The sequence below is a fragment of the Pseudochaenichthys georgianus genome, chromosome 22, assembly GCF_902827115.2.
Source record: "Pseudochaenichthys georgianus chromosome 22, fPseGeo1.2, whole genome shotgun sequence".
Classification (NCBI taxonomy): domain Eukaryota; kingdom Metazoa; phylum Chordata; class Actinopteri; order Perciformes; family Channichthyidae; genus Pseudochaenichthys; species Pseudochaenichthys georgianus.
The window spans coordinates 8624745-8641400 of NC_047524.1; the positions used below are offsets into that span (position 1 = coordinate 8624745).

A 16656-nucleotide genomic window follows, 5' to 3' on the forward strand; every position below is an offset into this window, starting at 1 on the left:
GTTATTCCTTTATAAATTCATGTATGTTTATATCTTCTCTAAATAAAGATTATGTGAATCTGATTTTTTTTCTGTTGGGTGCCATTCATTATCAACAAGAGATAAGATAAGTCAAAGAAGTACTTTAATGATGGCAGTATACAAAAAAAAAAAAGGGTGTATCAAAAAGGCATGCCATTAAACAATACAAATTAAAAATTATAAACTGTATTGCAGCCAGCATAAATATACATGGCATTGTACAAATAAAATGAACATTTTAAAGAACATAAATAAACAAGAAAGTACACATTTAAAAAGTAACTAGAAAAAATATATATAATATGTACAATAACTATTAATGTTATTTTAAGTTGGACGAGGAGGAGACGGGCCACGTCGGCTGCCCAGTCCCCCTAGCACCTCGCCAAGAGTGCGCAGGAAGGCTAGGTTGAAGGTCTCTGTTTGAGCGGCCTCCTCCCTTCTCAAGGCGACCTCCTCCTCCCATCTCCGCTCAGCAGACGCTTTGGCCCAGTCCAGGTGCCGTTCCTGCTGGGCCATGTGCTGTTCCTGCTGGGCCATGTGCTGTTCATGGTGCCGTTCCTGCTGGGCCCGAACCTCTCCTCCTCGTTTCCTCTTGCCTGGGTGACAAGATAATAATAATTAGCAATAAGGAAAAAACACAGGACAGGTACAGGTCACACAAGGATATAAGAATAACATGTATAAACAGAACAACAGTAAGGTGAACTAAAGAAAGTTCTGGCCCTAGATGTTTACAATGATTGTGAAAGTGAATTACATTATGTCCAGCCTGTTGATAATGAATATAAATATATGTATATGATAGGATGTCACACACAACTGTACTAGCTGCTTACTAGCTAAGACTTTACTTGTAACAGAGCATTTCCACACAGTGGTATAGCTTATTTTAATTACTGACGATGGATGATCCAAGGTTTAAAAAAACAAAACACAATTCCAGTCGTTTTGCCATTTCTATTTCTTACCTAGAACCACATGCTGCGGTGTCGTGATGGCACTCGGTGTTGGTGGTTGAGTCGGGTTAGGGTCTTCGGCTGGTGTCTGTGGTCGAGCTGGGGTCCGTTCTGGATTCAATGACGAAGTGGACGGAACACTGCCATCACCCGTTGTTCGGGAATGTTCCTCCTCACGAGTCCCAATGTAATCATCTAGAACAGCAAAATGACTTGTTAATTCCACAAACTACTGCAGCACAATACTAAATAGCAACAACAACTATAGAAAAGAAAAACTGAACGTAAACAATGGCACATATGGTGTTAGCAAACAATAGCTCTAGCTAAGGCTATCTGCCTTAGCTAGCTATGTAGCTCTTCGGAGCTCCATAAAAGCATGGGTTGTCGAACATTAATGTAAGGATAAAATAGACTTCTTTGTTAGAAGTGAGCGTACCTTGCAGGGACTCCAGTAAAGCCGTTGCAGAGTCCAGGCCTCCCTCCCTCCCAACGTTGGCCGGTCTGTGGCCGTAAATCTGGTCCAACAAGTCGAACCACTTCCATTGTTTGCGACCCGCACCACTCGTGTTATTGTTGTCCTTTATTAGGCGATATTCGCTCTTCATCTTTTTAAGTTTTTCCCTACACTGCAGGAAAGTCCTCGAAAATCCGCGCTCGGACATCTGTGCAGAGACATCCTGAAACACTTTCACATTTCTTGTTGTTCCGTCGAGCTCCCGCTGGATTTTATCATCCCCAATGAGATGAAGGAACGTCGTCACCTCCTCGGTCGACCACGGTGAGCTTTTCTTAACAAACGTAGACATTTTTGTAGCTCCTCCGTTTACAAAATGCTGTTTATAAAAATGCTGCAAGCTTGCTTCTAAATATATATGCGACGCTAGGGATGAACTCGCGCGCGATCTTGTGACGATTCTCTCTGACCAATCAGCAGTCGAGAGTGTTGACGTCACAGCCCTGGCCTGGTCTGATAAAAAAGAACCACGATTTTATGGGGCCGGAAAAAAAGGGAAAAAGTACCCGCTAGCCGGTACTAGGCTATATGGAAATGCAACCAAAAACTGGCCTGGCCGCTTGAGGACGGTCCAGGACGCTTAAACGGGGCTACCCGCTGCAGTGGAAATGCGCCATAAGACTGAGAATGCCGCTGACAACTCTAAAATGTTGTAGTATAGCCAATCACAGATTTTGGTAATCAACAGGTGTCTGCTCACCTTTTGTATCTGGATGTCCTGGTTTAGTTGTCAACGGTGTCCGGGGTGTCCTCGCCTGGACAGAAATCCGTCCGCTGGCTGTCGGTGGTCCTTCTAGAGACCAGCACTCATCACGTCGGGATCACCAGTTTGTAGGAGCAAACACAGTAGTGGTGGCTTAAAGCCCACCTCCGCTCCACGCCGTCAGTTAGATGAGCCTGGTCAGATTTAATAAAAGAAGTTCAAAACACAGGCATAAAAGTTATAACAATAATCTTATTTTAATGGTAAAAAACACAATACGAAATACAGAGTGCCCTGTAACAGAGCACTCCGGGCTCCCCGCACTACTGCCGTGCGATACAGATATCGGTACCAGTCAGTCAGAAACAGGGGGCATTTTGCATGAATAAACAACAGTATATATGGACATATTTAGGGCGGAGATGTGTGTCCGTCCCATTTTACTCCTAAGCGAATAAGAGAGTCCGTGGGTAGGAGTTGAGTCGGTTGCTCACTCCCCTAGGTGTTCTTACTGGTTGGATTCACTTTGGGTCGGGCCCATTACAGCAAATCAGAGTTCTGGGAAAAAGTATTTTTCTTCTGAACAGAGCGTGAGAGCCTCGAAACTATACCAGGTCAGAATCACTTTTTATCTTACACCTGGGTTAACTCCTTTACTTTCCCAAGGAAGATTTCACACAAACTATTCCTTCCCAAACAATCAAACATTGTACACAGATATATTGGTATCAAACATTGTACACAGATATATTGGTGCTTGAGATTATATTGGCCCCGGAAAGAACCTTGAAAAGAACATGTGTGTGTGTGTGTGTGTGTGTGTGTGTGTGTGTGTGTGTGTGTGTGTGTGTGTGTGTGTGTGTGTGTGTGTGTGTGTGTGTGTGTGTGTGTGTGTGTGTGTGTGTGTGTGTGTGTGTGTGTGCGTGCGTGCGTGCGTGCGTGCTGATATCTGGGTCAGTGAGTGTAGATGAGCAAAGAAATATGTGTGTGTGCTGGTAGAAAGAGGTGTAAGTGTGTGTAGCAGGGTATCTGGGTCATTGAGTGTAAGTGAGAAGGTTTATATATATAGGATTACTTTAAAACAGTCCCAAAGAATACATGTTCACTGCAATACAGTTCAAGATAATACCCGTTTACTTTAATACAGTTTAGAACAATATCTGTTTACTTTAACCCGCAGCCCCGGCGTGGTCCCGAGTAGGGATGGGAACGATTAATCGAATATTAGAAATTATTCAGGCATTCGAATAATTATTCATGTATTCGAATATGAGTTATGAATTATTTTTTTTTTGGGAGTGATGCCTAAGTTGATTACATATTATCAAATTGAATAATGCAATGAATACGACAGAGCCATAGCTAAATGCGGGCAGAGCTGCTGATCTCTCTCTCTCGCGTCCGGTTATACTTCACTCGTGTTTATGTCCAAATCCATCAGATCTAGCTAGTTCTAGCCAATGATATGGCTGCTGCCCCTCCCTACACGCAGATCACGCAGACTCAAACCTCATCTTAGGCCCAAATGTGGCGCAAATGAGCTCCGCAGCCGTTGCGAGGTTCCGGCGCTAACAGTCCCCCGCCCCCTGTCAACACTCGCGACACATGAGTGGCCAGCCTAAACAACAATAAGCACTGCTTGGCAACCGTGTGTGGCGGCAAAGTGCATAGACATTTTGACAGGAGAGATTTAGTTTTGCCGGTATTCAACATATTTTACCAGTCATAAGTCCGGTAATTATTTACACTCCAAGAAGAGTCCTACACAACAGACATGGCGTCAAAAAGGAGTAATGTGTGGAAATATTTCGACCAGGTTATTGAGTGCGGTGTAGAGGTCAAACTATGCCAAATTAAACTTATATATATATACATGCTATACCTTGCTATACCCGCAACCTCCGTTCCAGCTGAGAGGGTCTTCTCTACAGCTGGCCTGATTGTGAATCGCCTCCACACATGAAAGCTGTAGGCCTATAGCTGTCAAACTGTGATCACCAGTTCAATACATTTGACAAATTCGACTTGGTTTCTACACTTATTTGAACATGTATGTATTTCTAAAAAATTCTTGAAAAAAAATTGGATAAAAAAAAAATGTAAACAAAAAAATTCTGAAATTTTTTTTACCCAATTTTTTTTTTTTATAAGATATGTACATTTCGGTTAACCGGTTAACCGGTTTTTTGGGGGGTCGAATATTCGAATATACAATTGCTTTCAAATTCCCATCCCTAGTCCCGAGCTAATAGCTCTAACCACTTTCACACCAAACTAATAGCCCCCCCTACGACCTCCAAGGGAGACCGTACTGAAACCTAACAGGGACATTACCAACGGTACGTGACTGCCGTGAATAAAATAATCAGTGTGCCACCCTTACAGCTTACCCTTCACAACAAAACACTTACCCTCGTCAGGCTACTCCCAAACAATCAGCTGCACTCAGTGACAACAGCTGCGGGCAATCCGTCCCCACAACGGACATCCAGTTCGCACACGTTTCCCAGGTCCAAAGCAACGAGCCCCCCATATGTTACAAGCCGGCTCATGGGCTGTAACATAAAACAGGGAGGCGAGACGAGAGGTAAGAATATATAGTTTATTAGTTTAAACACAACACTAAATGGACACCAGCAACAAGTCCCTGAAGCTGGCGCAGAGAGAGTGCCCAAAGGAGTCAGCCGAGTAGCATGAAGCTGCAGCGTCGGAGACAGCAGTTACAGGACCGCACTTGTAGAACCGCACACACAGGTCCGACGGAGCACGTGACGGTGGCACGTGACGGAGCACGAATTACAGTAAGAGTGAATCATGTTTTTTTTTTTAAGTTAACAACTATTCTGTTGTATTCTTTCACACACAGTGACATCACGAGCTACCCACAATGCAACACGTGCCATATATATATATATAAATACGCCATTTTCCTGGAGGTGCTAATATCCTGGAAGTGCAAATATAAACAGCTAGCTAACGTAGCCAGGCAGAGCGCACTAGTTTTTTTTTCTGAATTAACGACCGAAGAAATCGCTGCATGTCTTCGGATTACATCTCTGGACTTGAGGGGTGTGCTCTAGGTCGTTACCAGCGTAAACTAGAGCTGTGTGGGTTGTCGGATTGCCTTTACAGACTGCCTGCAGATGTATGGAAAAACGACAGTGGCCTTTGTCGATTTTGGCAGCATCTACGTCTAATTTCTGGAAACACCAGGTGAATACCCCACTTGTCACAATAACATTATCATGCCATTGCATATATGTGGTATTTTAGAGTTGACTAGATATTGATTAAGGCAATAGACTATGATATTCAGTACAGGAAGCTTAGCAACACCTAGACGGTGTACGGCTGCTTGCACCTCGCGTAAAACGGCGGATACCGGAAGTATGGTGTCGCGCTTGGCCCAATACCCGTATGTGCGTGTGAAAGAATTGAATTGGACAGCCATACAAGCAACAAGTGCTAAATGTCATCTGTTAGCATATGACGACTCGCTGCAAAACCAACTGTTAACCATTTTGTTTATTTGTTTAATGAAACCGTATGTTATGGTTATGTTATTTGAGGCTTTTATCCAAAGTGACTCACAAAAAACATAAAATAACCATAATTAACATTAGAATTTCAATACAAAGTTACATAGTCAAGTTACATTGCTTATTACATTTTTAACAGGGTAATTACTCATCTGTAACCTACTACATTTAAAAAAAGTAAACTTCCCAACCCTGATAATTAATTATAGTCAGCTAATTAATTAAACTTCAACGGATGACAAAAGCATGTCAATATGATCTGTGCGTCCGCTACATTAAATCAGCAGTAGCCTAAGTTCTGTCTTCAGTGTAAATGCTTCTTTAATAGTCATTGTATTACAATTTGAATTCATTATAAATAATCTTCACTGTGCTGACTGCCTGTTTATCGTTTATCAGACAGTCTCATAATTTTGACATGTTTTGTAATATTGCATGAGGTGTTTTAGTCAGTTATGTCGGCCTATTATGTAGGTTAGAATCTGTTGTGTCAGAATCTAACAATTAGGCCTAATTTATGTCTGTCTGTGAAATTGTTTCAAAATGTTCAGTTTGACCAATTAGGCTCTCTCTTTTTCAAGATGCATATTCCAATCCAAGAGGGGAGATCCTTGCCGGACCTTCAACGGTGCACGACTTGTTGCAACGACTTTCACTGCCCCTTCTGTGTTCTCTCCAACCACAGCAAGGTCAAAAGCCATCAAGAGAGCCACTTCCACCGTGCAGTTCTCCATGAAGGTAAAGTTAGCAAACATTCTCTTGCGAAATGCAAATGGAGTTGCAATGTGTCTGCATTAAAAGCAGCCTGAATGTTATGATCAGTTCCATTTGAGCAATAAATCAAAACAAGTCCTATGATTTGTTTGTGGTGACCAGTTACTTGATCCAGATATTTGGTATTCATAATTTACACTTTTAAATAATATGATCACAAAATAATAATACTACAATTATATGTTCTTATGTTTAAGGGTATACCATTCACAGATGTGGATTAAATTGCCGACCGGTATATCATTTCCACTGCAGCTACTGCCAATACTTTAGATCAGTGGTTCTCAAAGTGGGGTCCGCGACCCCCCGGGGGTCCGTGGCACTCTGCCAGGGGGTCCGTGAAAAGTTTTCAGATTCATTAATTTAAATTATCATGATATCATTTTTTTTTCATTTTTCTTTTTTTTCAACAAATAATATTTTATTTTTTTTAATCTAAAATAGTTCATAGATTACGTTCTAATCTAACAAATAGATACATTTAAAAATCAAGCGCGTCACCCATTACCGTGGAAACAACAATAACTGTTACCTCAGTCAGAGAGCGCCGCTGCAAGCATCATAGAGATATAACACGGCTAGCATACTACGAAGATGGACAGATTTTTTTTAAACGACCGGTTACGGCTACAAATGAAGTAAATGAAAAACAAAAAACAAAAATAAGGAAATACGATGAGGAGTATCTCCAATATGGATTTATTGAGGTGGAAGGGAAACCGAAATGTCTGATATGCCTGCGGTGTCTTGCCAATGAGGCGATGAAGCCTGCCAAATTGAAGAGGCACCTCGAGACCAAGCATCCAGATTATGTAAAAAAAGACCGGGCTTTTTTTGAGAGGAAGGTGTACCTCTGTCAAATGACACCATCAGACGACGAATTGAGGACATGTCTGCTGATATCAAATCACAACTGATGGAAAGACTGAGAGGGTCTAAATTCGCGGTTCAATTGGATGAGTCCACTGATGTGTCCGGCTCTGCGCAGCTCATCGCGCTGGTTCGCTACCCGTGGGAAGGAAGGATTCAGGAAGATTTTTTATTTTGTCAAAAGTTGACAGGGCGAGCAACAGGTGAGGATATTTTCAATGTTATAGATATGTTCATGGAGACTGGCACTGTGAGTTGGGAGAATTGCATTGCAATTTGCACGGATGGGGCAGCTGCCATGACCGGACGCAATAGTGGGGTGGTTGCTCGTGCCAAGGAGCGCAATCCAATGATGATAGTTACCCACTGCATGCTGCACAGGCAGGCTCTGGCGTCAAAATAGTTGAGTCCTGAGCTACAGTCCGTTCTCAGCACGGTGGTATCTGTGGTCAACCACATCAAGTGTAAGCCACAGTCCCGTTTATTCGGCCAGCTCTGCAGGGAGATGGGCGCAGGACAGGACACCCTGCTGTTCCATTCAGAGGTGCGTTGGCTCTCCCGTGGAAAAGTGCTACAGCGGGTGTACGAACTGCGCTCAGAGCTGTGTGAGTTCATCCAGTATGACAAGCCAACTACTGCAGCACTCTTCTCGGACCCCAAATGGATCGCACAGCTCGCCTACCTCGCAGATGTGTTCAACTTATTGAACGATCTCAGTCTGTCCGTTCAAGGCAGATATGCCTCTATCCTGGAGGTAAGCGACAAAATCCAGGCATTCCGTGCCAAAACAGCGATCTGGAGAAGGCAGGTGCAAAATGCCATTACAGACATGTTCCCCCAACTCACAGAGTTTCACATAACTAAGACTATAAAAGTGTAAAAAAATAGGCTACGTCAGATTATTCCAAGGGACATACATGTCAAATCAAGTCAATTTTTATTTATATAGCCCAAAATCACAAATCAGAATGAGGGGGTCCTTGGTGTATTCTCTATCTTGTAAGGGGTCCTTGGCTGAAAAACAATTGAGAACCTCTGCTTTAGATGACGTCTTGTTCTTATTGTTTCAAAGGCATGGCCAAAGGTTTGCATTCTGGACTCTGGAGGCCAGAAGCTTGCTGGAGGGAACCCTTCAGCCAATATTCAGAGTGCCACGACAGGTTATCTCCCTGGAGAGGGAACAGCAGACCCCGCCTCACCCCCAGTGAAGAAACAGCAGACCCGCCTCACCCCCAGTGACTGACCAATCCGATTTAAAGCGTACTCTGTAATCGTATCGTTCTTCCAGCTGTATACTTCCCTGCTGAATATATTTACTGCTTACCGTATATATAATATCTTATTTATATCTACTAATTGATGTTTGTTTCTGCACTGCTGTTAAGATGCTAAACTTCACTTTGTTAATTAAGTCTAAGGGTATTTTCTCGAATTTTTGATGTTTTCTTAAATCCCCTTTTAAATGTATTTCTTCTAACATGGCACCCCATGTGTTACATATCAAAAATGTTCAGGACAATCTCTGGTATTGCTATATATGCAAATTACTCACCTTAGAGCACTGTTTGATGCGATAAGTAGCTCAAAAGCTTAAAATGTTACATCCGATTTTCGGAAAATCTTCAAAACTCTTGTGAAAACACAAATTTACTCATGTGATCGAATTGTTTTGGTGTTTTAGATTTGGTTACCAAAGTCTTAGGATCACAAAAGCAGTGACATATTTGAATTACACTGTATATAAATGTGTAATTCATGTCTAAAATGAAAAAAAATTAATTCGAATTTTGAGTAAAACAGGTGTTTATCACTCTACTTTCACCACAGCAGGGACTGAGATACATTAGGACTGAATAATGACTTCATATTACATACCAAGGTTCATGTGATGTGTACAAATACAAATTGAGCATTCAACCTTTTTTTTTCAACCAACAATTTATTATAAATATGTTTTTTTCAACCAACTATTTATATAAATATAAGAAACTGGAAAATCTCACTATTTACAAAATTGAACATCAGAACTTTCAACCAACTATTCATTATAAATGTCAAGACAGTGTCAAGGTCTTTGTCTGTCTTCCAAGACAGTGGGTCTGGCTGCTGTGTAGGTGGGGGTGATGGTGCATGGGCTGCTGTGTAGGTGGGGTGTACAAGTGCTATACGAGACCTCCATGAGACCTCCTTGCTGGCTGGGTTGAAGGTGATGGCTGTGGTGGAGCCTTTGTGCTGAGGTGTATCTTGACCTGGTGGCAGCCGCAGATGGAGGTGGAGGCAGCTGTAGTGATGCTAGTCTGCTGGTCCTTGGTGGTGATGGCTTTGGTGAAGGCCCTTGAGCAACAGTAGATCTTGACCTGGGGGCCGGCACAGATGGATGTTGTGGCTGCTGGATAAACGCCGCCTGTGGGCCACTAGGCCCAGACAGCTGTGAAACATCTCTGTAAAACAAATAAAAATGTAGGACAATAATTACAACTAATTTCATTGAAATAAAGTTCAAGTAAATAAATACACACACACACACACACACACACACACACACACACACACACACACACACACACACACACACACACACACACACACACACACACACACACACACACACACACACACACACACACACACACACACACACACACACACACACACACACACACACACACACACACACACACACACACACACACACACACACACACACACACACACACACACACACACACACACACACACACACACACACACACCATCTGATTACAAAGTCTCATCTGTACAGGACGGTAAAATAATAACAGGCACACATAAATAAATCTATGACAAAGTCTCATCTGTACAGAACAGTATGATAAAATAATCGATGGCAAAAACATGTCACTGTAAATGTCTCCGTTGTGGGACGAATAAATGATTAATTTAATCATCTACACATGTAATCTCACTTTTACACACCAAAATAACGTTAACACAGAGTAAACGTTTGCTAATGTAGTCTATTTTGTCCCAAGAAAAAGTTCATGACTATCGATAAAAAATATATATCAATAAACCTATTTTTCATTTTCGCGGTATTCCCCACACATTGCCAGTACACTATTACTGTAATATTTACACTTACCCATGTCCAAATAGATCCTTGTTGTTGTCTTTGTGTTCTTCTTCTTCAGAAGAGTCGAAGACTTCAGGTTCTGAGGCTCTATCTTCACTGCTGCTAGCGAAAACAATCTCTAGCGAAGTCGGCAACTGTAAAGTTTTTAGCCATTTTCTCTGTCTCTCTCCTCACAGACGTAAACTGATGGGAGACACGTGGTTTATGTTTTTTTTTACTTGGTGGGTAGGTCCTTAGTGATTTCTCGATGTCCATTGGTCATTTCAGACCATGATGGCTGCCGGCCGAGATTTCCTTGACGGACACACAAATCCACCAATCCCACACAGTGTAAAGTCATGTTGGTTTGAGCGGCCATATTGGCTGTTGTGCCCTGATTACAGTCTCACAGGAGATACCGCTGGAAAGCTACCCTTCCAGCGATTCCGCGGATATCTGAATCATGTTTCTACTCCTTATAATCGAAAATATATGATTAATTACGTAAAATTATGACTGACTCCAGAGGGTTCTAATCCACTTAATTTAATCAGTGCTAGCTAACGCTACCTAATGGCGGGGAATTACAGCTCTTCTTACAATTGACGCAAGGAACAATTAGTTTAAATCACATTTACCTACAACGCTATTTAAAGCATCGTCAATATATCACATTTTACTCTGTATTCCTGTTATTACACAAAGGTAAAACAGCCTGACTGATACTGGATTATTTAGGCAATAACAATAATATACAACTGACGTATAATATGAGCTCTGCCAAAACTGCCTGACAGCAGACCCCCACAGTGTGGAAATTAAAATAAATAAAAATGTATTCTGAACTGAAATGCCTCTCGGTCAAACTGCTTGTTTATCTTTTGCAGGCTGGTGCATGAACACACTAACAGTTGTTTTTCAGTAATCTAGCACCTCTTCGAAGACACCTTTGATTTATTAATAATAATAATGAAACGAGAATTATGATACTGTAGAAGGAACAGTGTTTAACAGTGTTGTTTTCTTTTTAAAGGAATGGTATGCTCATGACACTCATTTTTAAATAATTATCATCCGATAAAACAGACCAGTCTCTGCCAGTCTTTTTTTTTTTTAATCCGATGACATTATCAGTGATTTTAAACTGATTATATACCGAAATAACATCAACACTGTGGGCGCCGCCATTTTCCGGACGTGACGTCAACCATGTGTTTGGTTTTCGAAGACACGTTGATCTCCATGTTATTTACTGTAGTTTCTCTCTTCAAATATGCCTCACTGTATCGCGAAATATTGCCACAATTCTGATAGGAACAATCCACGGAATGCTCGGTTCCATCTGTTGCCAAAAGGTAAGCGTAAGAAGTACATTCGGAGGCAGTGGCTAGCGAAATGTGGCCGGTGTTGCAGTATAACGTGAGTCATGACAACTGGCGATATTCTATTATTTTCGTCATAGGAATCCGGGGCGTGTACATTGAGGACCCATTGTTGACTTACCATGTCGATCGCCTCGTTTGTCGTTTACGTTCATCTTTTGCTATATCTGCCTTCCTAAGATCACTTTGATGGACATTCAGTACTCGTATGTGAGGTTGTGGGTGAGAGGTGGATATCGTGACGCTTACAGGGAGGTATCGAACATTACAAAGTAGGTGACTGTGTGGATGCCTGTTCAAAATATTGCAAACTTGAATAAATCATTTAAATTATATATTTGTGTCCGACTTTCATTTGTACATCGTTCTTAATGTGATGTATAGTAGCTCTGATAGCTGTCCATACCTTCAGACAGCCTAAAAGTAAAACACAAGTCGTTTATTCACAGCCCGAACGCTCATCGAGATGACTGGATCACTCATGACAGGTTGTGATCAGCTCCGATTAAATTGTGATATCAATGCTGTAGCTATTCTCCAGGGAGCACGGTTTTTTTTATGAAATACCTGTATCCCTCTCATCACAACAAGACTACACTGTGCAGGAAAAACAATTATATACATGAAAATAACCTTGATGCATGGGAATGAAACACACAAACTATCTTCCGTGGCTCTACTGATATGTCACAGTAACGGTCAACCACAGAAACATAAGTCCAGCGGGGCACACGTTGAATACATATAATACAGTAGTTATATTATGCCTTTAAGCCTATACGTTTAACCCATAAGAACCCGGACCCATTTCTACTTTTGAGGAAATTAAGGGGAACGTCATTTAGACTAAATAGACCACCTAGAACACATTTATGACAAGTAACCCCCCCAGTGTGAAATATCTGAAATGTGACATATATGTCACATTGGGCTTTAATGGTAAAGTAACTCTTATTTATAACTTCATTAATGAGGATGATTTTTTTGGTTTACATGTGTGTGAACATACGTTTGAATTGAATAATAAAGAATATGTTAACTAAATATAATTGAATCAGCTAAATTAACTGAGCAGATCATAATCATATTTGTAATTGTGCATATATGTCACTCCGGGTTTACTGTGAATGTTTAGGGTTAATGTCTTGTTGTGACATCAGTGTCACAGCAATATTTATGCCATTAGTTTCATATCAATTTCATCAATAAATGTTTCTACAACAGGTTATATGTAATCAGAATCAGAAAAGAGCCCAAGACAGCTTAATGTTTAACAAATTACATGTCATGTAAGCATTTGTATTCTTAAATGGCTTGAATGTTAACTTTAGCAACAAAAAACCTTTCCAAATGTAGCTAGTTATGTCACATGTGTTAGCCTGGCACATGGACATCTTGGACATGTTGTTATGGGAACACAAAAGCAAATGACAAGGACCATAACCCACCAGACTGTTCAGTGTGTGTCACTTAGGGACTTCATGAGATCAAAAAGGCTAAAGCTGTATAAGGAACTTTCCAGAACATTTAAAGTTCATGTGACACCTGTGTCTGCAATTCTGTCTGCCTTCCGTGTTGCACCATGAGGACCCACTGATATAAAATGCTTAACTGTCTAAGTTGCAACCATGCACTTTTTGGAGGGCTAAGCACAGCTTGACATATTTTTGGCTTCATTTATAGAAGGAAAGACAACAGTGATAGTTATGTTTCAGAATAACATTTATTGGAAATTGTTAGAACAATCTTACTGGTCCCCGGCTTGAGCTTCAACATCAGGATCCATGTATCTGTGATCCTCTCCAGAATGGAAGTAGTCATCACATACAGAGCATCAACTAGTTCCTGAACAGTGTCCTTCACATGCTGATATCCAAGAGAGGCAGTCACACAGTCACAAGATGGAGGAATAGAAAGCAGTATTCAATGTTTACTTCAGACTAGCTCCACGTCAGAAATGAGCATGCTTGTCATATGTCTATCTCCATAGAGGCTGAATCATCATGCTAATCACATAGCTATCATATGCCTCAAACAGTCCTGATGCTCTTCTAGGTCATCTCACATCCTGTCATGTTCACAGCTACAGCTGGGATACCTTTGTTATCATGTTACTCTCATACTGGAAGAGGACATTCAGGATTTTGCCAACAGAAATAATAAAGTGTGTGTGTGTGTGTGTCTGTGTGTGTGTGTGTCTAAGAAGTGCAGCCTTTACAAAAGAAATCTGCATTGACAGGGCTCCCCAACACAGTATGTGTGGTACCACATAGCGCACCCAGTGCACTCGATCTTAAAATAAACAGAAAAAAGACATGTTAGAATATTGACAAACATTTTACATCACTCATCCAGAGTAAGCAGTAATGACGTTGTTTACATTTCATTAAGCAAGCAATGTACAGTTTTAGATCTTAGCTGTTTTCCTTTCTGTTCAGAGTCCATGCTCAGAAGTTTCTTCAACTGCTCCAGTGTCCTCCCATAGTGCAAAGACATGCAAGTTTGGTGAATTAAAGTAAACATTTATAATATCTGTTATAGAGAGTGTTCACCCAGTGATGTAGAGGTAACCAATCCAGGGTGTATCCCAGTCTTCCAGCTAAATGTTGGTCAGGAAATAAATACAACTTATTACCCATTCATCAAGGTTATTTTCATGTATGTAATTGTTTTTCCTGCACAGTGTAGAGTCTTGTTGTGATGAGAGGGATACAGGTATTTCATAAAAAAACGTGCTCCCTGGAGAATAGCTACAGCATTGATATCACAATTTAATCGGAGCTGATCACAACCTGTCATGAGGATCCAGTCATCTCGATGAGCGTTCGGGCTGTGAATAAACGACTTGTGTTTTACTTTTAGGCTGTCTGAAGGTATGGACAGCTATCAGAGCTACTATACATCACATTAAGAACGATGTACAAATGAAAGTCGGACACAAATATATAATTTAAATGATTTATTCAAGTTTGCAATATTTTGAACAGGCATCCACACAGTCACCTACTTTGTAATGTTCGATACCTCCCTGTAAGCGTCACGATATCCACCTCTCACCCACAACCTCACATACGAGTACTGAATGTGCATCAAAGTGATCTTAGGAAGGCAGATATAGCAAAAGATGAACGTAAACGACAAACGAGGCGATCGACATGGTAAATCAACAATGGGTCCTCAATGTACACGCCCCGGATTCCTATGACGAAAATAATAGAATGTCGCCAGTTGTCATGACTCACGTTATACTGCAACACCGGCCCGAACCGAAAGATTCACAGGCTCATGTATGCAGCGAACATTTCAAATTTCCGGACGACTACACTGAGAGTATGATAAAACATAACATGGGATTTATGGAACAACCATTACTTAATGGAGATGCAGTACCATCGGTCTTTCATCACCGACCAGGATACCAGTTCGGCCAGTTGAGAAATCGCCCTCTGCAAGTGTGAAGCGACGGAGGAGCAGAAGTAGTGCTCGGAGTAAGAATAAGGTATGTTATAGCGCATTTCCATTGCAGCGACTAGCCCCGTTTTAACGTCCTTTAGCGTCCAGGCCAGGCCAGTTTTTGGGGGCCTTTCTATATAACGTAGGACCGGCTAGTGTGTATTTCCCCCCAGTTTTTTCCGGCCCCATAACATCGTGATTCTATGGCCAGGGACAACGAAGCTGAGTATGCTAAACTAGAGAGGGAATCGCTAGCAAGGGTGGTACTACATGCATACATATAGTATCTTATATCATCTTCCTATTATACACACACATGCATTTCCAAACATTTGGACTACCTATGTTGCAAATGTATTATCTTTTCAATTTACACACGGCATCTATTGCACGTCTGTCCGTCCTGGGAGAGGGATCCCTCCTCTGTTGCTCTCCCTGAGGTTTCTCCCATGTTCCCTTTAAACTGTGGGTTTTCTCCGGAAGTTTTTCCTTGTACGATGTGAGGGTCTAAGGACAGAGGGTGTCGTATTGTCATACTGATATGTATGGCTGAATTCCCCCATCCAATCTCTTCACATTGGTCAAAACTTCTTCCTCTGCTGACGAGTCCGAACTCAAATACTCCGCCATGTTTCCGTGTGTTGACAAAGTGAACGCATGGATGACGTCACGACCATCACGTGACTACTGAAAATGGCAAAAATGGCGGCGGCCAGACGGAATATAAAGGTTTTGATAAAAAAGAGATATAAAATCATTATTTACCGGGGAATATCGCTGATTTCTTCAGGGTATGGTTTAAACATAATGTTTCACTAAATACTGAAGTTTTGATTAATTATCTAATGAGTGGACCATTCCTTTAATAATAATGAAACGAGAATTATGATACCGTAGAAGGAACAGTGTTTAACAGTGTTGTTTTCTTTTAACAAAAACATACCCAAAACTAAATTAACAGTGTTGTTTAATATACATATAAAAGACATAAAGAACTATCTTTTTTAAATTCTCAACTAAATGAACAGTGTTGTTTAATATACATATAAAAGACATAAAGGACTATCTTTTTTAAATTCTCAACTAAATTAACAGTGTTGTTTAATATACATATAAAAGACATAAAGGACTATCTTTTTTAAATTCTCAACTAAATTAACAGTGTTGTTTGTTTAATATACATATACACATTCATGTGAACGTGCGTTGACCGTCACGTGCTCCGTCGGGCCTGTGTGTGCGGTTCTACAAGTGCGGTCCTGCAGCTTCATACTATTGAGGCCCATTCCCAAACCGCCCCCTACACCCTACCCCTACACCCTACCCCTCCGTTTGCGAGTTCACGCG

At 41.2% G+C, this 16656-nt stretch overlaps 2 long non-coding RNA genes across 3 annotated transcripts; both read right to left on the reverse strand.

The window, feature by feature from the left end:
• Positions 1-295: 295 nt before the first annotated feature.
• LOC139436087 (uncharacterized) lies at positions 296-12390 on the reverse strand. Of its 2 annotated transcripts, none has more exons than XR_011645299.1 (3): positions 11978-12390; positions 993-2394; positions 296-620 (listed from the first exon to the last, which is right to left on the reverse strand). It is a non-coding gene; the product is annotated as an uncharacterized lncRNA (long non-coding RNA). The 2 variants fall into 2 exon arrangements; XR_011645300.1 differs by lacking the exon at positions 11978-12390 and adding an exon at positions 4612-4741.
• LOC139436043 (uncharacterized) lies at positions 8304-11086 on the reverse strand. The gene is made up of 2 exons (XR_011645247.1): positions 10505-11086; positions 8304-9824 (listed from the first exon to the last, which is right to left on the reverse strand). It is a non-coding gene; the product is annotated as an uncharacterized lncRNA (long non-coding RNA).
• Positions 12391-16656: the final 4266 nt, after the last annotated feature.